The sequence below is a fragment of the Trachypithecus francoisi genome, unplaced genomic scaffold, assembly GCF_009764315.1.
Source record: "Trachypithecus francoisi isolate TF-2019V2 unplaced genomic scaffold, Tfra_2.0 Lachesis_group3, whole genome shotgun sequence".
NCBI classification, from domain to species: Eukaryota; Metazoa; Chordata; class Mammalia; order Primates; family Cercopithecidae; genus Trachypithecus; species Trachypithecus francoisi.
In genome coordinates, this window is record NW_022681468.1 from 17,246,705 (window position 1) to 17,273,177 (window position 26,473).

A 26,473-nucleotide genomic window follows, 5' to 3' on the forward strand; every position below is an offset into this window, starting at 1 on the left:
AATAAATATCATAATTGATTTAGGCTGGTGATTTCTATATAGAAATCTTTCCACATTCATACAAAGTGTTGGAACACTTAAGAGAAGTCAAGGCAGCATAGTTATGCATTTATAGTAACAAATTTTATTTTATTTCTTATTATTTTTATTTTTTGAGACAGAGTCTCAGTCTGTCACCCAGGCTGGAGTGCAGTGGCACAATCTCGGCTCACTGCAACTTCTGTCTTCCGGTTTCAAGCAATTTTCCCTGCCTCAGCCTCCCAAGTAGCTGGGATTACAGGAGCCCGCCCCTATGCCCAGCTAATTTTTTCGTATTTTTAGTAGAGATGGGGTTTTGCCATGTTGGCCAGAGTGGTCCCGAACCTCTGAGCTTGGGTGAACAGCCCATCTCCACCTCCCAAAGTGCTGGGGTTACAGTCGTGGGCTACCGTGCCCGGCCTATAGTAACACATATATATCATATATATATATATATATATGATTCAACATGCTTTATTAGACTTACGAGAATAATGCAGATATCTGGGAAATTTTTGAAATTGTTATTAAGATAGACACCTGAGTTATGTTAAAAGGAAATCTAATACATCAAATATATAAATGTAGTTAAAAATGTTTAAAGGAGTTTCAACTGAACTTATAAAAGCCTCCTTAAAAATGATTGTTGGCCATCCTGGCTAACACGGTGAAACCCCGTCTGTACTAAAAAATACAAAAAACTAGCCGGGCGAGGTGGCGGGCGCCTGTAGTCCCACCTACTCGGAGGCTGAGGCAGGAGAATGGCGTAAACCCGGGAGGCGGAGCTTGCAGTGAGCTGAGAACTAGCCACTGCACTCCAGCCCAGGCGACAGAGCGAGACTCCGTCTCAAAAAAAAAAAAAAAAAAAAAAAGATTGTTGGTGGAGTATGGTGGCTCACGCCTGTAATTCTAGCACTTTGGGAGGCCGAAGTGGGTGGATCACTGGAGCTCCGGAGTTTGAGACCAGCCTGGGCAACATGGTAAAACCTCATCTTTACAAAAAATACAAAAACTAACTAGGCCTGGTGATATGCACACGAACCTGTAGTCCCAGGTACTCGGGAGGCTGAGGTGGGAGGATCGCTTGAGCCAAAGAGGCAGAGGTAGCCGTGAGCTGTGATTCCACCACTGCACTCCAACCTGGGCGACAGAGCAAGACCCTGTCTCAAAACCAAAACAAAACAAAACAAAAAATTGTAACCACTGAATAATCTTAGCTGTGCACAAAAGCCATCTGCAAAGATATCTAAAAACTTGCTTTTAAATGAGCCTTGTGGCCTTGGAGGCAATGTGTTATAGCGGAAACAGGAGGGGTTTTGGAGTTTGAGATCTAGTTTTCAGTCCTGGCTCTCCTACTCAAGTAACTACTACTTGGGGAAAATAGTTTATTATTACAGAAATAGTTTATCTTTGTAAATAAAAAAATATAATCAAGCCTACATTCATAGATTTGTTATGATATTCATATGAGACATAAAAATGTACAGTGAAACTATAAACTATCTTTCAAAACTAGAGTGTTCTTATATAAACCAAAGTATAAAGCCATTTACGCAAATTGTTGGTCCACAAAACGTAACAAGAACTTTGAAGGCCAGGCGTGATGGTTCATACCTGTGATCCCAGCACTTTGGGAGGCCAATACTGGAGGATTGCTTGAACCCAGGAGTTCGAGACCAGTCTGGTCAATACAGTAAGAAGACACTGTCTGCACAAAACATTAAAAACTTGGCTGGGTATGATGGTGCAAACCTGTAGTCCCAGCTACTTGGGAGGCTGAGATGGGAGGATTGCTTGAGCCCAGGAGGTTGAGGCTGCAGTGAGCCATGACAGCACCCATGACTGCACTCCAGCGTGGGTGACAGAGCAAGGCCCTATCTCAAAAAATATATATATATATATTTAAAAATAATTTCTTATCATGCTTATCACTTGAATAATTTAAATCTTGATTGTAACTAATCTATGGTGTTCTATTAATCAGATTTAAAATTACTATAATACTCAGAAATGTGTTTCTTTAACATTGAAAATGCTAACGTAGACATTTTATAATTTCTACAATTTCAACACGAATTCTTGATAAGGCCAACCTCTTTCCCAGGAGAAGCACAGTTTTTAAATTTAAATTTAATTTTGTGCCATAATTTGCTGTATAGTTTTAGAGTTAGAAGGAATCTTAGAAATCATTGTGTTCAATACTATATGTTTAGAAATGAAGACACTGAGGATTTGATAAGTGACTTGTCCAAGAGCATGTTATTAGAAACACATTTATAATTTAATTGTCCTATAAATTAAAGGACAAAAAATAAACAAAATTAGCCAGGCATGATGGCATGCACCTGTCGTCCCAGCTGCTAGGGAGTCTGAGATAGGAGGATTGCTTGAGCTAGGGAGGTGGAGGCTGCAGTGAACCATGATCGTGCCACTGCACTCCAACCAGGGTGACAGAGCAAGACGCTGTCTCAAAATAAATAAATCAATAAATAAAAACCGCAAAACAGAATAATGTTGGATTGTTTATATTTGTAAGACCTGTTTGACGTGTATGTTCCAAACCTTACACAAATAATGGACAGCTAGAAAGAGTAGATAAGTGATTTATGACTGAGAATGCAAACTACTCTTTTCAAAGTCTATTAGAGTGAACAATTTGGAATCATATGGGTGGAAAAATGATCACTTATTCCTTTGTGTTCTTTATTTTTCTCATTTGTACTATAATTCCTCTGTAGGTTTCCTGAGACATATTGATGGAAGAAAATAGTAAAGAAATCAACTCTAACATTCTTTTTCGGTGTCTATCCACAGAGGTTTGCCTGTTTAGTTTGCTACGTTATTTTATTTAGTCTAATCAGCTTCTCATAAGACATACCACTGAGGACGATTGTCTAAGGTACATGTTTTCATGCTGACATTGAAACGCGTTAATAGAAGTTAAATATAGAAATCCCAATATGCTGAGATACATTTTCAACCATAAAATATAAATTCCTTTCAGATCTTTTCAAACCCAAAAAGTGGAGAATGGCTTGTTAAACTCAAATATTTATATAGTTTTGATAATATAAGGAAAAGGAACTGATTTTTATTTTTATTTTTTTATCTTAATCTTGTTACAGAGTTTACAACACAATCCACTGAACTGGGTTTTCCTCAATTCAGGGAACAGGGGTCTCCTATAGACATGCATTTGTATGACCAGCATGGATTTATGTCAAAGTTCTTTCCTTCCCACCAAATTGCCTTTCGCTCTTTTCTATGTGTGTAGAATACATGCATGTATATATGTTTTATTATAAAACTGGCATTATGCTCATGTATTGCTGTATGTCCCTTGATATGGATGTTTTCTCAGATGATTAAGTGTTCTTTTACAGCATGATATTTAATGGCTACATGGTATTCCATCAACCAGATGAACCATCATTTATTTACCCACTCTATTGTTGGGAATTTGTGGTTACAATTTTTCAGTATTATAAATAATGTTGTGATGAATGTCCATGTACATAAATCTTTGTGCTCAGTTCTGATCATTTCTGTAAGATAAATTCCAAGATATGAAATTGCCAGGCCCACGAATGTGAATATTTGTACAACATTTTGTATATAATGATCAGGAGGATATCATTTATTGGACTGTTTATATTCTAGGCACTGTGCTAAATGCTTTATAAAAATAATCTCATTTAACCTTCACAACAAATTTATGAGGTAAGTACTATTAATGTACACACTTTCCAGTGGAAACTGAGACTTGTGCCCAGAAAATGGTAAATAAGTGAGAGTGATTGGCAGACCTAGCTTTGAACCTGACTGTCTGACTTCAAGGCTGATATTGTTAATCACTATACTATATTGCCATTTCCATATTGCCAAAATATCTAAGATCATTACAATTTAGATTTCCCCCAGTAATACACAAGTGTGTTTGTTTCCCAATACTATTGTGGATTCTTTGATTATGAGTGAAGTTAAGCAATATTTTTCGTGTTTTATTGGCCTTTCGCATTTCCTTTGTGGATTGTCTGTTCATGTCCTTTGCATAGACTATATGTCAGAAATGTTTTGAGCTAGAGTCAGATTATCTGAATTCTAATCACAACTCTTAATCAGCTATGCGATGTTAGGAAAACCACCGTAGAGTTCTGGATCTCCATTTCCTCTTGTGGAAAATTAGATGGTTACATGAAATGATCCCATGACCCAGCTCTACAATTTTGTGATTCCATCCATCAGCCATTTCACCTATGGTCAGTCCTTTCATTGGGCTGTGTGGGAGAAACAGATGGTGACCTATGCAGTGAATCTTTATGTAAGTCTCTAAAAGATGCTCTAAAACATCTCTTCCAGACCTTGGGATTCATGTGCCTGACATCCCGCCCTTCACTCCTTGGTGGCTTGAAGGTTTTCCTTCCTCATTCTGCTAAGTTTCTCCTTCCTGCTTCCTCCTCTTTGCCCTTGTATCCTAAAATGTGGGGATTCTCCAGGCTTGCCCTTGACCTGTCTCTCCCTTCATTAGATCGCTCTCAACAATATGATCTAGATGGGGTTCTCTGAACACACCATGACTCTTGCCTCTGAACCCTTTAACATGCTGTTCCTTTCACCTGGAATGTGCCTCCCTTTCTTCACTGAACTGATTTTGAGTGTGTCTTCTGCTGGACACAGGGAAACAACCTGGCTAAAGCTTGATACGTGGATTTGGAGTCAGCCACGTAAGGATTCAAGTCCATGTTCTAGCATGTACTAACCAGGTGACCTTGGGCAACCTATGTATCCTCCCTAACCTTCATTTCCTCCTCTATAGAATGAGAGTAATGATACTATCTGCCTCTTAGGATTGTTGGGAGAAGGAAATGAGACAATGCACACAAAGCTTGGCACAAAATGCTTATTTTTTTTTTTTTTAGCTTGCCTAGCATCTCATGCACTCTATCGTAGCATTAACATACTGAGTTCTGAACATTCATTGTTTCATCTTCATTAATTAGCACCATGTCTGGCACGCCATAGGCACTCAGCAGCTGTCTGTGGAGGGAATGAATGAATCACATTGCAGATACCTTTAGGAGACTTTTTGTGGTGGTGGTTTTGATTTTTGTACTTACTGTGGTTTATTTGTTTGTTTTATTAACACCTTATCGGGAATTGCTTTCCAACCTGATACGTTAGGAAACAAGATCAATTCTCTGAAATGGTTTAGATGTTTAGGGTTGGGGAACAAGAATGCCTAATCCAGGCCGGGCGCAGTGGCTCACTCCTATAATCTCAGCACTTTGGGAGGCCGAGGCAGGTAGATCGCTTGAGGTCAGGAGTTTGAGACCAGCCTGCTCAACATGGTGAAACCTCGTTTCTACTAAAAATGCAAAAAATTAGCCAGGCTTGGTGGTACGTGCCTATAATCCCAGCTACTCAGGAGGTTGGGGCAGGAGATGCTCTGGAACCTGGGAGGCAGAGGTTGCAGTGAGCCGAGATCGTGCCACTGCACTCCAGCCTTGGTGATAGTGCCAGACTCCATCTTTAAAAAAAGAAAAAAGAAAAAAAGATGCCGGGCATGGTGACTTACACCTGTAATCCCAGGACTTTGGGAGGCTGAGGCAGGTGGATCACGAGGTCAGGAGATCGAGACCATCCTGGCTAACATGGTGAAACCCCGTCTCTACTAAAAATATAAGAAATTAGCTAGGCATGGTGGTAGGCGCCTATAGTCCCAGCTACTCGGGAGGCTGAGGCAGGAGAATGGCATGAACCCGGGAGGCAGAGCTTGCAGTGAACTGAGATCGCGCCACTGCACTCCCACTCCAGCCAGCCTGGGCGACAGAGCGAGACTCCATCTCAAAAAAAAAAAAAAAAAGAAAAGAAAAGAAAAGGAAATGCCTAATCCAGAGAGACAAAATGACACCAAGTAGGGAGGGGAGAAGGTCTTGAAGACAAACTTTACCTCTTTGTTCTGTCAATGGGGACATTCTAAGAAGACACCCCAATTTCCCTGCTTTTCTCCCTAATTCTAGCAGAACCTTGGACCACGTTAGTTAGTTATTGTGGGCAGGTTTGAGTCTATTCGTATACAGAGATGGCTAATGTTGCCTGTTACAATTGCCCAAATGTCTACAATACAACCTCACAGAGGAACTGAGCAATAACATATTTCAAACCAGTTATCCTCCCTAAAATAATATACATGTTTAGAAAATGGACTGTCTGGGAAGGTGGCCAGAGGGCAGAGATAGCAGAGGAAGCAAGGAGCAGACTGTATGGAAAGAGGGAGGCCTCAAGGCTTATTGAAAATTGAGATGTCTTTGGGGGAAGAAAATCAATGCAGGCTATGAATCTTTTAGTATAGGCTGATGGTGAAAAGCATCACAACTGTTTTTTTTTAAAGCATTTTAAAATAATTATCCATGTATATCAGTTAGTGTTCCTTTAAAGAAAACACCTCAGAAGTAGTGTATTTCAAAACAATTTTTAGACAGTGAAGTTGCCTCAGATATGCAAATCGATGGCTGGTCACTCCCTAAAGTGCTGTGTGGTTTATCATCAATTCTAAGAGCCTTAGACACAGGGTTCTCATCAGGGTCAATTCTGGAACTCACTAACAGTAAATGCCTTGGGCATTTTACAAAAATAACATCCACCTTCCTTCCACACCCCTCCACACCTTCCCCCAAACCCAGCTGATCTTTCTAATGGCTTTAGAGCATATGTATGTCGTCGAATTGTGCTGAGAAAGGCAGTGCCATTTTCTTTTCTTTTTCTTTTCTTTTTTTTTTTTTTTTTTGACATGGCGTCTCACTCTGTTGCCAGGCTGGAGTTCTGTGGCGCGATCTTGGCTCACTGCAACCTCCGCATCATGGGTTTAAGCAATTCTCTGCCACAGTATCCCGAGTAGCTGGGATTACGAGTGCCCACCAACACGCCCTGCTAATTTTTGTATTTTTAGTAGAGACGGAGTTTCACCATATTGGCCAGGCTGGTCTTGAACTCCTGACCTTATGATCCACCCACCTTGACCTCCTAAAGTGCTGGGATTACCTGCGTGAGCCACTGCACCTAGCCGGCAGTGCCATTTTCTTATCTGCAGCTTGCCCATCTCCCTTATGGTTTCCATTAGGTCTTCGCCGTCACATGAAAAATACCTTGAATGGTAAATCAAAGCATTCATGGAAGATGTAGAACAAAGAAGTCATGACTGCCAAGGCAGGTCATCAGTTGGGCACACATACAAAAATTTCTGGATTGAGAAATGAAAACTCATGGCAGGTCCAGAAATTCCTCTTGATACAGAAAGATAAGGTCCAACCTTCCACCCACTTACAGTCTTTATAGGTGCACAGAGAGTTACATATTCTTTCAGCATTTGACAAAAGCATGTTCAAAAATATTTTTCTTTTGCTACTTTCTAGTGTTTTCCCCCCTCCATCTTTATCCATGTTGGGTGATTGATTTTTAAAAAGATAAATAGAATTTATGGATGCCGGGGAGATAAGAGGCTGAAAGGGATGAGAGGAAATGTGTCTCCTTGCCTCTGCCTAGAATTCCCTCTTCCTCTTAACATCCCAAGCATCTACTCATCTTTAAGACCCCGCTCAATGCAACTTCCTCCGAAAATTGCCCCCCACCCTGATTCCTCTGAGTTTCGGCAACCTGTCTATGGCTCCATTGCATCCTCTCCCCCATGAGATGGCACAGCTCTTGATGACAGGTACTGGCCCTTCCCTACCTGGTATGGTTTGGCTGTGTCCCCACCCAAATCTCATCTTGATTTGTAGTTCACATGATTCCCATGTGTTGTGGGAGGGACCCAGTGGGAGATAATCAAATCGTGTGGGCAGTTTCCCCCATACTGTTCTCGTAATAGTGAATAAGTCTCATGAGATCTGATGGTTTTATAAGGGGTTTCCCCTTTTGCTTGGTTCTCATTTCTCTCTCTTGCCTGCCGTGTAAGACGTTCCTTTCACCTTCTGCCATGATTGTGAGACCTCCCCAGCCATGTAGAGCTGAGTCCATTAAACCTCTTTCCTTTATAAATTACCTCCAGTCTCAGGTATGTCTTTATCAGCAGCATGAAAACAGACTAATACACTACCTCTATCCTTAGGACAGTAACTGACATATGGTATAACTCAATTAATATTTGCTAAATGAACAACTGAATGAAAGAATGAAGTAGATATTCAAAGAAGGAAAGGAAAAAAGGTAGCAGGTGGTAAGCAGGTTTTACAAAGTAAGAAACAAGAAGAGCCAACACATCCAAACAATTTAAACAGGGAGAAGCCCTGAAGTGAAATCTATTTTTCAGTCTTCACTGAGAGAGCTGCTGTGGAGATTCTTGCCCAAAGTATATGTCAGTGCTGAGTGGTCACAGTCCCAGTTAAAACTGTGAAATGTGGAAGCGTTGAGAGCCACATCTAAGCATTCAGTTATAGCAACCTGATTTAAATACAGGAAAAGCCGTGTTTTCCAGAAACTTAACCCAGAAAAAGTTCTAGGAAAAAATCTATTTTTGTTATTTTTAAATGGAAAATTTCAAGTGAACACACTGTCCCATACAGAAGCTAATCTATCTGAGGGATCTGTAGCGTGGAAAAGCATGTGGATGGCAAGAGCAAAGACTGACTTCCTGGGTGGAGGCTTTGGCACCAAATGTTCTCCTTCCCCCAAAATGGTTTCTCCTCTTTCCCTTCTCCTAGAACTTGAAATACCCCCCATAAGAAATCTAGCTTTGGGCCTGGTGTGGTGGCTCACACCTGTGATGCCAACACTTTGGAAAGTTGAGGTGGGAAGACCAGCTTGGACAACACAGTAAGACCCTGTCTCTACCAAAAAAATAAAAATAGTCTCGTGTGGTGGCACATGCTGTAGTCCCAGCAACTCAGGAGGCTGGTACAAGAGGATCACTTGTGCCCAAGAGTTCAAGACTGCAGTGAGCTATGATCACACCACTGCACTCCAGCCTCAGCAACAGAGCAAGACCTCATTTCCAAAATAAAGCCAGGGTTTTTTAAGAGGGTTGTCATTACATTTCTAGGAACTGTTCACATTCAACTAAAGTTCATTAAATTAACTTTTATTAGTGACTACATATACTTAGATAGCTATTATGTTATCATACATATCACCCTTATACTAATTAAAGAAAAGCAGGTAGGTTTTGATGAAATAACATGTATGAATGGTCTAAATCTCCCTTCACATTGCTATTGAAATTCTCCTAGAATACAGAGCTAATCATATCACACTCCTGCTCAAATGCTTTTGATAACTTTTTATCTCCTATGGAATAATAATCAAATTCCTTAATGCAAGGGATATTTATTTGGCTTACCCAAACAGGAATGCTCTCTGTCCTATCTTGTCTCACTCCAACCCTCTGGTTAGAAAGCACATTCTCTCAAGCATTTTTACAGTGTGAGGACAAAGACCATGCTGGTTTATTCAATGTCTTCTTTAAAAATCCGAAAGAATTCGTAGAATCATAGTGACCTAAAAAAGGGTCACTCTTATTGCCATCTTGGTTTTGGTGTGTTTTAGCCGATTTCTTGACTTCAACCTGTTTTATCAGCAAGGTCTCTATGACCTGTATCTTGTGCTGACCTATCTCATTCTGTGACTTAGAATGCCATAACTATCTGGGAGTGCAGCCCACTATGTCTCAGCCTCATTTTCCCCAGCCCCTATTCAAGTTGGAGTTGCTCGGTTCAAATGCCTCTGACCTTTCCCTGCTCCCTTTTATAAAAGAATTCTTAATCCTAAGGGTTGCAGAAGGATGAAGGTCCATCTTCTGTAACTTCTTCAGGCTGATAGGGGCAATGATATTCCTGCCTAACTATTGGGTCTTTTGTATTCAGGGTAGAGAGAAGCTCAGTCAGAAAGCATCAGCATGAGGGCCATTCATAACTTTGAGTTCTGAACAAAGGTGATATCCAGAAGATTAATAAATGTTCAATTTAAGAAAACATTTGGTAAACTTATCCTGCATTCCTACACAGAAAGTACAACAGCAACATATTCCACAACAGTAAAACGAAATAAGTAATATTATCCCAAGCAAACTAAATAAGAAGGCTTTTCATGAACTGGGCAACTGTTGGAACCATGCTGATATGGGGTTGCTAGCTGATTCCAATATGTGCCAAAATTAGAATATTGATTCTGTTTTGTTTTTGTTTTTTACATTACACAACTGCCTTGTTTCTTCTAAGCTGCAATCACAGATCACTGACTGGTTCACATGAATAAGCAGGGTCAGTCTAAATCGCAGGAAAAAAACTCAAAAACAACTAATGAGACTCGCATCTAATAACAGGTGTACCTGTTCTTGAAACATAATTTTCTCTTTCCAGTTTCTTATATTTACTAAAGACAAATTATGGTAAGACAGATTTGCTTTATTATACTTGACCTGATTATTTGTATAAAGTTCAGTGAGAATAATTATTTTTCATATAGGCTTTTAAAACTGGCTTTGATGGAACTCTGTTCCATAAGGAATCTTAAATAAGACTGTTTTTAAAGCTGAGCCCAGTCATAGGTTTATACCCTTGAATACCTATGAGTTGAATAAATTCCTCTCCTCTTGAGGTCTTAAGATAACTTGAGGCTTCTGACCCTGTGGTAATTATTTACTTACTACAGGTCAGCAACCCTGTACAGGGCCTGTGTAGTCAAGGTATGAGGCCAGTTTTCCCAAGAGGCTTTTATTGGCTCATTAAGTCAAATTTGATTCCTGAAAAGGAAAGCACACTATTCTAGTTTAAGCCTTGGTAAAATAGCTAGTTTCTCCAATTCTGTCCTGTTGCAAAAGAAAACAGATTCTTATTGCATTTATGCAAATAACTGTGTTGCCATAAGTTAAGAATACTCACAAAGAGTTTTCAATTCTGGAGAAATTAGGTAGAGAGAAACAAATATGCTTCAAATTTTGACAGAATTGTACTTTATTCAATTGTTAAATGCTGTCAATAGCTCAAAAGAAAAGTTTCCTTGACTCCAAAGTTGGCCAATCAGTGCTACAGTCTAGCTCTTTCGGTTGGGGGTCTCCTCAGTTTCATCCCTTCAGGGTTTGCCAGAAAGATGTTACCAGAAAGGGGTCCCAATCCAGACCCCAAAAGAGGGTTCTTGGAACTTGCACAAGAAAGAATTTGAGGTGAATCCATAGAGTAAAGCAAAAGCAAGTTTATTAAGAAAGTAAAGGAGGTCAAGTGTGGTGGCTTATGCCTGTAATCTCAGTGCTTTGGGAGACTGAGGTGGGCAGATCACTTGAGGTCAGGAGTTCAAGACCAGCCTGGCCAACATGGTGAAACCCCATCTCTACTAAAAATACAAAAATTAGCCAGGCATGGTGGTGTGTGCCTATAATCCCAGCTACTTGGGAGGCTGAGGCATGAGAATCACTTGAACCTGGGAGACAGAGGTTGCAATGAGCCGAGATGGCACCACTGTACTCCAGCCTGGGCAATAGAGCAAGACTCTGCCAAAAAAATAAAATAAGATAAATAAGTAAGTAAAGGAATAAAGAATCCCTACTCATATTTCAAAGCCCAATTACAAAGCCAGCAAATATTTTCCTTGCCCTAAAACAAACCTGAGGCACCTCACGAAGCCAATATACCCCAGTGTTTATTGGGCTTCACCTATATGCTGGGCACCGGGCCTTCCCAGGTCTTGAAAGTCAATTTCCCGTGAGTTCCCACAGCTCTCTATTTATATATTTTGTAACCTAGGTTTTTCCAGGGCACACAGACTTGGAGTAATAACAGAGTCACAAAAGCCTTCACAGGACTAGAGCTTTTCTCTAGTCCTTTCCATACCTGCAATTGTAAGAACTTTTCCATCCAGTTCCCTTTGCCCAGGGAAGCATTTTATAACCCCTCAGACTACCTTAACACCTCTTTATGCTTTCTCTATCCTGTACTTTTCCTTCATAGGACTTACCCAATGAAGTCATCACTGATGCAAGTATCAGTTAATCTCTGTTTGCCCCAAGCAGACCAAAGACATTTGGGGCAGGGGCCAGTGTCTGACTGGTTGGTCATTGTACGTCTGGCATCTAGCCCAGTGCCCAGCACATAGGTAGGTAATACTCAATAAACCTTGGGAGCATAAATGAACACAGGCTCCATGAAGCACCTCAGGCTCATTGATCCACATAAACTCTACCTTCAGTGTGTCTCATTTTCCTCCCTCATGTTCAGCAACCTGTAATGCCCCCATTGCTGTGAGGATGAGATTGCCAACATCTTCTGAAGAAAAGCCTTTCAAAGGAGCTTCTAACTTCTGAGGCCACCAGGATGCTATTGATGGTCACAATGGCAGACATATGTTGTCCTCTCATATGTCTTCTTTGATCCGACTTCCGGTTGGACTGTCCAGCTGCTTAAAACACTATATTAGTGCCATGTCCATATGGATTCCCAAAATAACCAAAGAGAAAAGGAACCCATTCTACCAGCAAGGGAACCATGAGACCTTGGGTACTGGATACCCAGTGGACAGGCTATTGATGGAAAGATTTTGTCCATTTGGCCCTCTTCCCTTAAGAATTAGGGATGTGGCTGAAAGTCAGGTAGTCTCAACCTGTCTCATCTACTCTGACCTAAAGCACTGAATTGGCAATGATCTTCTGCATCTCATTTCCCTCATAATTTCTGCTTCCCAAAAGGCACATCAAATTCTACCAGGTGTACCCCACAGAAACCTCCAGGCATTCCGAGACAAGGCCTCTCCTAAGGACATTTTTTAGGTTTCATGCCACATTACCATAACACTTAATACACTCAGTGTATCAACCCTAGATTTTATTTTATTATTTATTAATTTTTAGAGACAGAGTCTCACTCTGTCCCCCAGGCTGGAGTGCAGTGGCATGATCACAGTTCACTGCAGCTTCAAACTCCTGGACTCAAGCAATCCTCCTGCCCCAGCATCCCAAGTAGCTGGGACTACAGATGTGCACTGCCACGCCCTGCTAATTTTAAAAAAACTTTTTTTAGAGGCAGAGTCTTGCTATGTTGTCCAGGCTGGTCTCAAACTCCTGGCCTCAAGTCATTCTCTTGCCTTGGTCTCCCAAAGCACTGAGATTATAGGCGTGAGCCATCACTCCCAGTCTGTTTGCTAGATTTTAAATTTCTTTAAGAAAGTTCTCAAGTCTTGTTTATCATTGCATCTCTCTCTCACTTGCCATGGTCTCCCATCCCCCAGTACCTAGCCCAGGCTTGCACATTCTAGTTGCTTAATAAATATTCGTTGTATGGATTGGCAAATCCACAGTTGAGAAGTTGTTAAGGGAGAACAGGTTCAGCAGCGATCCAGAGTCCCCACGGAAGTGCAAGAGGGAGAGTGGGAAAAGGGGAAGGCAGGGAGCAAAGGCGAGGGCTGAGGAGACGCCTCTTCTTCTACTTGACAGCTGTGTCTGTCTGAATGTTTTTCTCATTCTTCTTGTTCCTAGGGATGAAAAGGAAGGAAGTGGTAGATTTGTGCCTTACAGGGCTTCTGCAAAAATCGATACTTTCTGTTTCCAAATTATTTCCTTTCCATTTTTGTGTAGGTCTTACAAAAAGAAATGGAAGTAAAGAGGAGAAAATAACCTAGAACTTACAGCTGAGGAGAGGTCAGTGTGAATTAGCCCGATATGTTGGCCAGATTTTTGGACTACCTCATGTCACTCCATTTTCCCAATGTCAGGGATCAAAGCTTTCACTACACTCATAGAGCCACATATTTTTCCTTAGGCTGAATATTTAAAAAAATAAATTTGTCTGGAATGGTAGCTATTTTTTGAGTTTTATGTTTGCATGCACAGTCATTCTGTTCTAGTAGACACAGTTTACCACCATTATGCAATAAGTCTTTCACTTCTTCAGAAACATAGAGTCTATTTTTACAGTTCCCACTCTCTGTGGTGAATGCAAAAGTCCCAGAAGGAGCGTGCATAGAAAGCAAGGATTTATGTACCAGCCACGCTCCCTCTCAGGGGTTCACAGTGTGCTTCCTACGTGGTGGTTTTGCAGGTGACGTGGGTGGTGGAAACTTCCTTAACTTATGCTTGATCTGAGTTTTCTCATCAGAACATGACCTTCGTCTCCTTAACCCAGATAATGCCAATGAACTGGGTATCCTCCAAGTGAAGGCTTGGAGGTTTGGCAAAATGAATTTCTTCCTCCCCTCCTTTTTTTTTTTTTTTTTTTTTTTTAATGTTGAAAACAAACCCTTTTTTTCCCACTGGCTACAGCAGTTGACCTCAATGAGATGCCTTGGTGATAGCTTCAGAAGCCAAGCCTACCTCTGAAAAATGGAAAAAAAAAACTATTTTCAACATCGAGTGTATTTGAATTATTATGTTGTGTTTTTTAAAGCTCCTTGAGAAACTGAAGACCAGAAATTAAAATAATGAAATCTGAGTCCTGTCCAGGCTTAGCCATCCTTCTGATTTACAGGGGCTGCTTACACCTTAATCTATGCCTTATGGCTCTCTATCTGAAAAAAGGTGCTGGACTTCAAGGTGGGTAGTGATCTAACATAAATTTTCAAGCACAATAATGTTCTTTTTCTGGCTGGGTCTGGAAGGAGGACATATATATTGGAAGCAGGACTAAAAATTTGACCCGAGTTTCTCACAAAATTCCAGAGCACCTTCTCAACAGTGTCATAATCCTGCCTACCCAAGGGAGAAAGTTTGAGGGAAATATAGATTGTGCTAGAGATTCAGATTTACAGCTCATGGTTTCAAATATTTGGGTGTGTCGTCCTCTCTGCCTAGACAACATATTGGGCATTTGTTATGCATTTTCCTGGCATTCTAACCCTCCATGTAGCTGAAGAGGTTGCATTATGAAATTTGTCTTATGAGCTGTGCAAAACTGAGCTGTGTTTGTAGCTGGCCCATCTCTTTTGATTCCCTGTACTCTTCTGCCTTCTCCAGCACCTGATTCAGAACAGTCCTCCCACCTCAACCTCCGAAGTAGCTGTATGTTACCTTACAGCACATCTCAATTCAGACTACCCACATTTCAAGCGTTAAATAGCAGCACGTGTCTAGTGGCTACCTTGATGGACAGCATAAATATAGAACATTTTGATCACTACAGATAGAAAGTTCTATTGGACATGATCTAGCCCAGTGATGCCTAATAAGAATATAGTGTGTGCCACATATGTAATTTTTTTTTTTTGAGACGGGGTGTCACTCTGTTGCCCAGACTAGAGTGCAGTGGCACAATCTCAGCTCACTATAGCCTTGAACTTCTGGGCTCAAGTGACCCTCGCACCTAACTTCCCAAGTAGCTGGGACTATAGGCGTATGCCACCATGCCTGGCTAATTTTTCTGGTTTTGTTGTTTTTTTTTCTGTAGATACGGGGTTTTCCTATGTTGCCCAGAGCTGTGCACATGTAATTTTAAATTTCCTAGTAGCCACATTAAAAACAGTAAAGAGAGGCCAGGCGAGGTGACTCATGCCTATAATCCCAGCACTTTGGGAGGCCGAGGTGGGTGGATCACTTGAGGTCAGGAGTTCGAGACCAGCCTGGCCAACATGGTGAAACCCTGTCTCTACTAAAAATACAAAAAATTAGCTGGGTGTGGTGGCGTCCACCTGTAATCCCAGCTACTCAGGAGGCTGAAGCAGGAGGATTGCTTGAACCTGGGAGGCAGAGGTTGCAGTGAGCCAAGATTGTGCCATTGCACCCCAGCCTGGGCAACAGAGGAAGACTCCATCTCAAAAACTAATAATAATAAAAAACAGTAAAGATAACAAGTGAAATTAATTTTCATAATGTATATTATTTAATAAGATGATCATTTCAACATGGAATCAATACAAACATGTTAATATGATATTTTACATTCTTTTTTATTCTTAAGTCTTAGAAATCCAGTGTGTATTTTACCTTATGGCACATCTCAATTCAAACTACCTGCATTTCACGGGTTATATAGCAACATGTGTCTGGTGGCATAAATAAAGAACATTTTGATCACTATGGAAAGTCCTATTGGACAGCACATATCTAGCCCATTCATGAGAATTTTTATATAGAAATTTGTCTTTCTGAAGAAGGCATCACCTGTCATCTTAACTTTCCAAAGAGCCTTAGGCAGTATCTTTCTAGTCAGCAGAAGAACAAGAAAGCCCATTTCTAACTATTTGGAACTGTTTTTCCTTAAGGCTCAAACTCAAACTGTACTAAAGTCCCTGGTAAGCAAAGAAAACAGAGCCAAATGCTTTCTGCATTCCGCAGCTTATCTGCTCCCTAGAGCCTCTGGGATGCCTCTCTGTACTCCCTTGGGAAGCTTTCTACTGATATCAAAGTTAATTTGTATATCATTCCTTAAAGTTCCTAAGCCTCATTTAAAAAGGGCTTGCCTTCTCTCCACCCTCAAAACTGCTCAAAGAAGCGGTGTACTGGTAACGTGTTTAGTAATCAGCTCTCTGGAGGAAGAAGCCCTGATTTGTAGCATTTGCCTATTTTTGTGGTGTAAATACTCCTGCCACAGCCAGTGATTTCAAGTTACCAAGGTGAAGTCACTGAACAAGGCGGTGGGAAGAGCAGCTTGCAATCTGGTGGGAGATGGCTGCACCTCATTACTGGAGCGTAGGGAAGTATATGTGGACTTCTGTTTTCTGTTTCCAGGAATCTGTAGAACAAGCTTGTCCAGCCCACAGCCCAAACACCACAGGTGCCCGGGATGGCTTTGAATTGACCCAACACAAAGTTGTAAACTTTCTTAAAACTTTATGAGTTTTTTTGTGATTTTCTTGGAGCTCATCAACTCTTGCTAGTGTTGGTGTATTTTATATGTGGCCTAAGACAATTCTTCTTCCAATGTGGCCCAGCCTATTAGTCTGTTCTCATGCTGCTAAGAAAGACATACTATTTATAAAGAAAAAGAGGTTTAATGGGCTCCCAGTTCTACATGGCTGGGGAGGCCTCACAATCATGGTGGAAGGCAAAGGAGAAGCAAATTTGCATCTTACATGGTGACAGGCAAGACAGTCTGTGCACAACTGCCCTTTATAAAACCGTCAGATCTCCTGAGACTTATTCACTGTCATGAGAACAGCATGGGAAAAATTCACCCTCATGATCCAGTTACCTCCCATTGGGTCCCTCCCATGACGTGGGGATTATGGGAGCTACAGTTCAAGATGAGATGTGAGTGGGGACACGGCCAAACCGTATCACCCAGGGAAGCCAAAAGGTTGGACACCCCTGCTATAGGATATATCATAGAACATCTTTCACATAAAAAGCAAAAATGACCGGCCAGGCACGGTGGCTCACACCTGTAATCCCAGCACTCTGGGAGGCTGAGGCAGGCGGATCACCTGAGGTCGGGAGTTGGAGATCAACCTGACCAACATGGAGAAACCCCATCTCTACTAAAAATACAAAATTAGCCAGGTGAGATGTTGCATGCCTATAATCCCAGCTACTTGTGAGGCTGAGGCAGGAGAATTGCTTGAACCTGGGAGGCAGAGATTGTGGTGAGCTGAGATTGTGCCACTGCCCTCCAGCCTGGGCAACAAGAGCGAGACTCCATCTCAAAAAAAAAAAAAAAAAAAAGTGTCCCGAGGCCTCAGTGTCTTAGATGAAAGTGTCATTTTAAGCATAGATGCATTTACGAAGAAGGTGCAGATGTTAGCTTAACAAAATATAAAGATTATTAATTTATCATTCTTCTATTTCACATCTATACCTATATTAACAATACAGATCTAATCACTATTACTCTGTTTAAACCCAGCTGAACATGAGATCAGCTGTCATTAGCACCTTTGTATTCTGGCCAAATGACAACTATACCACCATTGTTCCATAAAAAGAAACAACAGCAAATACACAAATAGCTTGAGAATGTATCTGAACTTCTCATTGACCCATGTGTCTAGAAAAAAAGCCCATATGCTTTGTGAGGCTCAAATAGTCTAAATGCAATACATAGAATGTGGAACAATCAATTATGGGGTCTGTTCTACCTCCAACAAGCCATAGGATCTTGGGCAAACCTTTAAAACTACCCAGGGCCTGCTGGGCATGGTGGCTCATGCCTGTAATCCCAGCACTTTGGGAGGCTGAGGCGGGTGGATCACCTGAGGTCAGGAGCTGGAGACCAGTCTGGCCAACATGGTGAAACCCTGTCTCTACTAAAAACACAAAAAATAGCTGGGCATTGTGGTGCATGCCTGTAATCCCAGCTACTCAGGAGGCTGAGGCAGGAGAATCGCTTGAGCCTAAGAGGCAGAGGTTGCAGTGAGCCGAGATTGCACCATTGCATTCCAGCCTGGGCAACAAGAGTTAAACTCCGTCTCAAAAAAACAAACAAACAAAAAACAACTCAGGGCCTCATTTTCCTCACCTATAAAATTTGGGTCAGTGTCGTCCAAATTTTAATCATCTTTATGTACAACCATCACTATTTTCATCATTTGCATATGCTACCTGCCCTATTATTTTCTTAATATTTTTCTTTAATCAACTCACTTCTTTTTACTTAACTATTAGTAACATCCATAAAATCCTAGGGGGTTGTTGTTGTTGTTGACTCTCTGTTGCCCAGGCTGGAGCACAGTGGCCCAGTCATGGCTCACTGCAGCCTCAGCCTCCCAGAATCAAGCGATCCTCTCACCTCACCCTCCTGAGTGGCTAAAACTACAGGTACACACCACCATGCCCAGTTCATTTTTTTTTTTTTTTTGTAAATATGAGGTTTTGCCATGTTGCTCACACTTCTGGGCTGAAGTGATCCATTTGCCTTGACCACCCAAAGTGCTGGGATTACAGGCATGAACCACTGTACCCAGCCTCAATCATAGTTTCAATGTTTGTTGTTTGTTCTAATGCACGTTGATCTACAAACAGAACTGTAAACGTAACCAATGTGTGTGCGCTTCCTAAAATTATCTTGCATACCACACGTGGCTAGCATCCTGCCTTTTCAGAAAAATAGAGCGAAGTGATCCCTGTAGGTCCCACAGCACTGTTGGTCTAAGAGCTGTCATTATCTCAGCTACTTTAGTACTTCCTGGGGAAATTTCAGGGTTGATTCACATTTTAGAGATACTTGTCAGTCAAGATGAGTGAAACTAATGGATTCTCTAGCCATAGTGCTGTCCAGGTCTCTCACTACATGTAAACTTGGCTTGAGGCTTCTATTCTGAAATGTACTTGCTCCTATACCAATATAACTTGCTTGCTCCACCAAGCAGCAGAAAGATCTGATCAAAAATTTAAATGAACGCATTTTGCATATAATATTTTGTCTCTTACTATTAAGCTCGGTAAATAGGTTGAAATCTGCATATAAATCACTTATATTTGCCTAGTTGTCTCTATGGGGTTGCAGCGATGATGCTTTAAATATCATGTGAAATTTTTAAGAGATTGCCGGGCATGGGAGAGAATATGGAATTATTTTTCTAAAAAAAGAATTAGGAGTTAGAAAGCAGGACTTTCTTTAGAGTTGATGTGGCTTAAATAATTTCAACCAGATGAACCGTTGTCAACAATTTGCATTTGAAATATAATTAATTATGTTAGTCGGCCTGCTATTAGACTAGGAAATTAAGATACCATACATGTTTATCATAGGAAATTTCTCAATTGTCTTTTTTAATCCACTATAAAGCTGCACATTTATTTCCACCAGAGGAAAGAAAAACATATTATGCTGCTAAAGTAATACCAGTCTTTTCTAGGATTAGGAATCAGTGGATGGTTTGTGGGATTTGTGATTTCTATTCTCAAATAAAAACCAGATGGGCTAAACCAACAGCATAAACAGTTGAGGGAAAAAAACTGGCAGAAAAAGTCACATTTGATAATTAAATTTGTTGTTACACCTTCTCTTATTTAATGAGACAGTCAGAAACTTTGTTTGCAAGATAATGTAACTCCCGAGCTCTGATTTAACCCAATAAAAGTTCAGACTTAATTTTGTTCAGGGCATAATTAGGTAACAATATGATAATCAAGTGGGTCTCTTTTATTTTCTATTTTTATTTTTTTGAGACAGGGTCTTGCTCTGTCACTCAGGCTGGAGTGCAGAGGCGCGATCACAGTTCACTGCAGCCCCTGCCTCCTGGATTCAAGCCATTCTCCCACCTCAGCCTCCCGAGTAGCTGGGACCACAGGTGTGCACCACCATCCCTGGCTAATTTTTCTCATTTCTCTAGAAACATGGTTGCACCATGTTGTCCAGACTGGTCTTGAACTCTTGGGCTCAAGGGATCCACCTGCCTCAGCCTTCCAAAGTGCTGGGATTTTTTTTTTTTTTTTTTTTTTTTTGAGATGGAGTCTCACTGTCACACAGTGCAGTGATGTGACCTCAGCTCACTGCAACCTCCGCCTCCCAGGTTCAAGCAATTCTCCTGCCTCAGCCTCCCAAGTAGCTGGGATTACAGGCACGTGCCACCACGCCTGGCTAATTTTGTATTTTTAGTAGATATGGGGTTTCACCATGTTGGCCAGGCTGGTCTCGAACTCCTGACCTTGTGATCCACCCACCTCAGCCTCCCAGAGTGCTGGCATTACAGGCATGAGCCACCACACCCAGCCTGCAAAGTGCTGGGATTATAGGTGTGAGCCACCACACTTGACCAAGTCTTTTTATTATAATAGAAACAGAAAATTCTTGCCCACAACAAACTTTCAGGAAATGTTCATACCGTTGTTCATTTAAATGTAGACATAATGAGTTTATGTACATATTTATACATAAAACTAAGATAAACAGATTTAGTATATGCCTTTTATTGTACATACATGAGCAATATCAATGCAATCACTAACTGTACATTTTATTAATATTGGGTATTTTAGCACAAATGCAAGGAACTAATTTACATCTACTTTATGAACTAGAGAGTAGAAACAGTTATGTTAACCATTCAATATTTTAGAGAACACGATACCAAAGAAATAATGCATACTTTGCCATTTAATCTAGGCAATTTGTCTAGAATCCTAGATTCACTGGCTCATACATTGGTACACATTCCATGAGAGCCGACTGTGAGTCAGACCCTGTGCTCAGCTCTTTGCAAGCATTATCTTACAATCTCCACTTTTTGGAGGAGGAAACCGAGGCTTTGAGGGATTAAGGTAGTTTCCAGGTTTGTACAGCCAACATGGTGCATGGCTCGTTTGAATGTAGATAGCCCACAGCAGGGCTATACTCTTGAGTTCCTGCTGCCTGCAAGACCTGGGCTAGTTCTGGGGATGCAAAGATGAATAAGAGGTGGGTGCTTATGCAGCTTATCATGTAGGGACCCAGAAATAGAGCTGAAAGACATCATCCCCTGCCCACACTTTTTTTTTTTTTTTTAAGAGACAGGTCTTGCTATGTTGCCCGGTCTGACCTTAAACTCCTGGGCCTCATGCAATCCTCCCACTTCAACCTTCAGAGTGGCTGGGACTACAGGTGCATGCCACCACACCCAGCTCCAAACTCCCTTTTATTACAGATAAGAAACCGGTGTTCTAAAAAGGTATGCGCCTTATCCTTGGTGTATATGGTAGATAAAAATATAGGTGAAAGTGTAAAGATAAAAACGATGAATTGGTTATTTTAAATAGCGATAATGTCATTTTCTAAATACTGCAATATCTTTGTGCTGGAATACGTATAAATTATTACTTAGACTTCGACTTTGCTCAGATATGTGGTAAGAATATGTATGGATGTGAGTGAGTTTTATAACTATGGCTGAAATAGAGATTAAGAAAATAAAGCAAAACTTCTGGTTAATTCAGCTCAACAAATATAAATCATGTGCCCATGTGCTGGGCAAAGATAAAGCACTGGGTACGTAATGAAGCCTACGACACGCAGGGTCCTTGTCCCCCTAACATAGACCACGGAGAGCATGTGGGCATTATAGTCATAGTCCCGATGCCAGCTCGGGAGATCCCTGGGAAGGTCATGAGAAATGGTGAGATCCTGGATCTATTGTGAAGGTCCAACCAATAGGACATACCTTTAGATCAAATGTGGCGTTGGGTGCTGGGGATATAGCAACCTAAAGAAGACATGATTGTTGACTTTCCAGAACTTTTATAACGGTCTGTGTGTCAGACCTTAGTCAAATAATCACTCACATAAATGCAAAGTTCAAACAGTTTAAGCTCTGAAGAAAAACATGCCCAGGGCGTAAGAGGGGGTCTGATGTGGCCAGGGGCTGAAGTGTTGTCAAGGAAAACTTCTCAGTGGATTCAAAGGATCCATATGCCTGACGGAGTGGGGGTGAGGGGGGTGGAGAGGAAATAGCACATGCAAGCATTCTGGGGAAGTGGGAGAATGTCTAGGAGGATCTGGCAGAGGGCCAGGGAGGTCAGGCAGGAGGAAGCCTGGGGGAGATAAGCTGTGAGAAAGAGAGTGAAACTCCTGGGCAGGACGCCTGGGAAATGGAAGTTGAAATGGAAATCAGATGGCGGGTCCTACTCTCCAAATCATTCATAGTTTCCCTAATGCAAGGACTGGCAGTGGGACATGGGGCAGGAGGGGTGAGACTCCGATTTTACTATTGATGAACTGTTGATACTGTTGTATCAACTCTGTATCCAGACTTTTTATCAGTGAGCATGCTTTACTTGTTAAAAAAGAACATTTTGGCCAGGCGCAGTGGTTCACGCCTGTAATCCCAGCACTTTGGGAGGCCAGGGCAGGTGGATCACCTGAGGTCAGGAGTTCGAGAGTAGCCTGACCAACATTTTTAGTAGCAACTAAGAAATGCAAAAATTAGCCGGATGTGGTGGTGCATGCCTGTAATCCCAGCTACTCAGGAGGCTGAGACAGGAGAATCACCTGAACCCGGGAGATAGAGGGTGCAGTGAGCCAAGATCTCGCCATTGCACTCCAGGATAGGCCACAAGACTGAAACTCCATCTCGGTGGGGGGGGCGGGGGGGAGAGGGAACATTTAAAGAAAAACTGATATAAAAGTGAAGAAGTTAGCCAGGGTGAGATGGCTCATACCTGTAATCCCAGCACTTTGGGAGGTGGAGGCGGGAGGATCACTTGAGCCCAGGAGTTCGAGACCAGCCTGGGCAACATAGCAAGTTCCCATCTTTACCAAGAAAAAACAAAAAAATGAAGAAGTTTTGAGAGGGTTTTTTTTGTTTGTTTGTTTGCCTGTTTGTCTTAGAGTCATCTCCAGAAGACAGACTGGTGGATGCATGGGGTTCACGTTGAGATCCTGCTTTCTGCCCCTGGGTTGGTACTGTGGGCTGCCTTGACTTCTTGTTGCTCATGTCTCTATCTCTGAGCTCTTTTATTTTTTTGTTTAATAAATTATTAATTATCATTATTATTATGGTAAAATTCACATTACATAAAATTAATCATTTTTAAGTGAATGATTAATGATAGGCGTGAGCCACCACTCCCAGCCAACCTTTTATTAGAAACAAAATTCTTGCCCACAACAAACTTTCAGGAAATAGTCATACTGTTGTTCATTTACATGTAGACACAATCAATTTATGTATATGTTTATACATAAAAATAAGATAAACAAATTTAGTATATACTCTTTATTGTACATGCATTAGCAATATTGATGCAATTGCTAACTGTACATTTTATTAATATGTGGTATTTGGGTGGAAATGCAAGGAACTAATTTACATCGACTTTAGGAACTAGAGACATGGTGGCATTTAGTACCTTCGCAATGTTGTGCAACCACCACCTCTATCTAGTTCCAAAACATTTGCATCACCCAAAAGAAATATCCATACCCATTAAGCAGCTACCCACATTTCCTTCTCCACTGAGCCCCTGGTAACCACTAATCTACTTTCTCTATATATACATTTCCCGATTCTGGATATTTCATATAAATTAAATCATACAATATATGGCCTTTTGTGCCTGGCTTCTTTCACTTAGCATCAAGTTTCAGAGGTTCACCCATATGGTAGCAGATATCAGTACTTTACTCTTTTTTTTTTTTTTTTGAGACGAAGTTTGGCTCTTGTTGCCCAGGCTGAGGTGCAACGGTGCGATCTCGGCTCACCACAACCTCTGCCTCCCGGGTTCAAGCAATTCTCCTGCCTCAGCCTCCCAAGTAGCTGGGATTACAGGTGTGCGCCACCACGCCCAGCTAATTTTGTATTTTTGGTAGAGATGGGGTTTCTCCATCTTGATCTGGTCTTGAACTCCCGACCTCAGGTGATCTGCCCACCTGGGTCTCCCAAAGTGCTGGGATTACAGGCATGAGCCACTACACTCAGCCACTTTACTCCTTTTAATGACTGAATATTGTTCCATTGTGTGGCTATATCACATGTGTTTTATACCTTCATCTGTCAATGGACACTTGAATTGTTCCACCTTTTGGCTGCTGTGAATAATGGTGCAATGAGTGTTTAAACACTGGTGTAAAGTATCTGTTTGAGTCCCTCTTTTATATTATTTTGGGTATATAACTAGAAGTACAACTCCTGGGTCATATGATAATTCTTTTAAATTTCAACTTAATTTTATTTTTTATTTTTATTTTTAGAGACAGGGTCTTGCTCTGTCAGGCTGGAGCCCAGTGATGCGATCATAGCTCACTGCAGCCTTGAACTTCTGGGTTCAAGCAACCCTCTGGCCTCACCCTCCTGAGTAACTGGAACTACTCAGGTGGTTCCACGCCACCATGCCCAGCTCTTCATATGATAATTCTGTGTTTAACTTTTTGAGGAGCCTATCTGAGCTTTCTTCTTCTTTTTTTTTTCTTTTTTTAAGATGGAGTCTCACTGCGTTGCCCAGTCTGGAGTGCAATGGGGCGATCTCAGCTCACTGCAACCTCCACTTCCCAGGTTCAAGTGATTCTGCTGCCTCAGCCTCCCTAGTAGCTGGGACTACAGGTATGCGCCACCACGCCCAGCTAATGTCAGTATTTTTTGTAGAGACAGAGTTTCACCATGTTGGCCAGGCTGGTCTCAAACTCCTGACCTAAAGTGATCCACCCGCCTCGGCCTTCTAAAGTGCTGGGATTATAGGCATGAGCCACCGCGCCTGGCCTGTCTGAGCTTTGTGATTGCCTTTTTTTTTTTTTTTTAGATGGAGTCTCACTCTGTCACCCAGGCTGGAATGCAGTGGCGAGATCTCGGCTCACTGAAAGCTCTGCCTCCCGGGTTCACGCCATTCTCCTGCCTCAGCCTCCTGAGTAGCTGGGACTACAAGCACCCACTACCACACCCGGCTAATTTTTTTTGTATTTTTAGTAGAGACGGGGTTTCACCGTGTTAGCCAGGATGGTCTTGATCTCCTGACCTCGTGATCCGCCCGCCTCGGCCTCCCAAAGTGCTGGGATTACAGGCTTAAGCCACTGCGCCTGGCCCTGATTGCTTCTTACTGCAGGTCAGGTTGAGGTTCTGTAGGCTTGATTGCCCACTCCGATGAACACTTAACCCTGCATTGTGTTTGGTTACTGACTGGAATCCTGCTTGGTTCCTGGAAGGCCCCAGCATGTTCCTGAAGGTTCACATCCCTCTTCCATGTATGATAATATTTCACACCACTGATAAGAGTTGGTTGAACTATTGCTGTCAACTTTTGTTCCCACATAACTTATTTAACGAATTACATATTGAAAAGGAGCCTTCCACCCCCAAGGATCCTACTGACCATCAGCGTGTAGGATGTTGGGAGAGGCCTTGACACCAGAAGACATTGAGCTTCCTCTCTGTGAAGAGGTTGTCGGTGCAATTGGCGCTCTTGATGTTCGACCACATTCTTCTTCCAGCCTCTGTACCCTGTTGCCTGAGGGCTTTCTTTGGTCACAAGAGCCCACTCTTGCTCAGGAGGCAGGCTGGAATGACTGGCAGCCCCATGCAGATGTGGGTTTTCTGCTGGGCCCCTTGTGTTCCCCAGCTGTCCACAGTGGTAACTGCTTGGTGAAGTCCCCCTCATGGCTTCCTTCCCTTCCTCCACCACCTCCCGCACCCCCACCTTCCGCACCCCCACCTTGGCCTCCTGCAGTTCCATATCAACCACTTGCCCCTGAATCCTCATCTCAGCTGCTGCCCAAACAAAGACAACGTTATGGTGAATTTCATGTGTCAACCTGTCTGGGCCACGGTGCTCAGATACTTTGTCAAACATTTTTCTGGGTGTTTTTTTTTTTTTTTTTTTTTTTTTTTTTTGAGGCGGAGTCTCGCTCTGTCGCCCGGACTGGAGTGCAGTGGCCGGATCTCAGCTCACTGCAAGCTCCGCCTCCCGGGTTTACGCCATTCTCCTGCCTCAGCCTCCCGAGTAGCTGGGACTACAGGCGCCCGCCGCCTCGCCCGGCTAGTTTTTGTATTTTTAGTAGAGACGGGGTTTCACTGTGTTAGCCAGGATGGTCTCGATCTCCTGACCTCGTGATCCGCCCGTCTCGGCCTCCCAAAGTGCTGGGATTACAGGCTTGAGCCACCGCGCCCGGCCTTCTGGGTGTTTTTGTAAAGGTTTTTTTTTTTT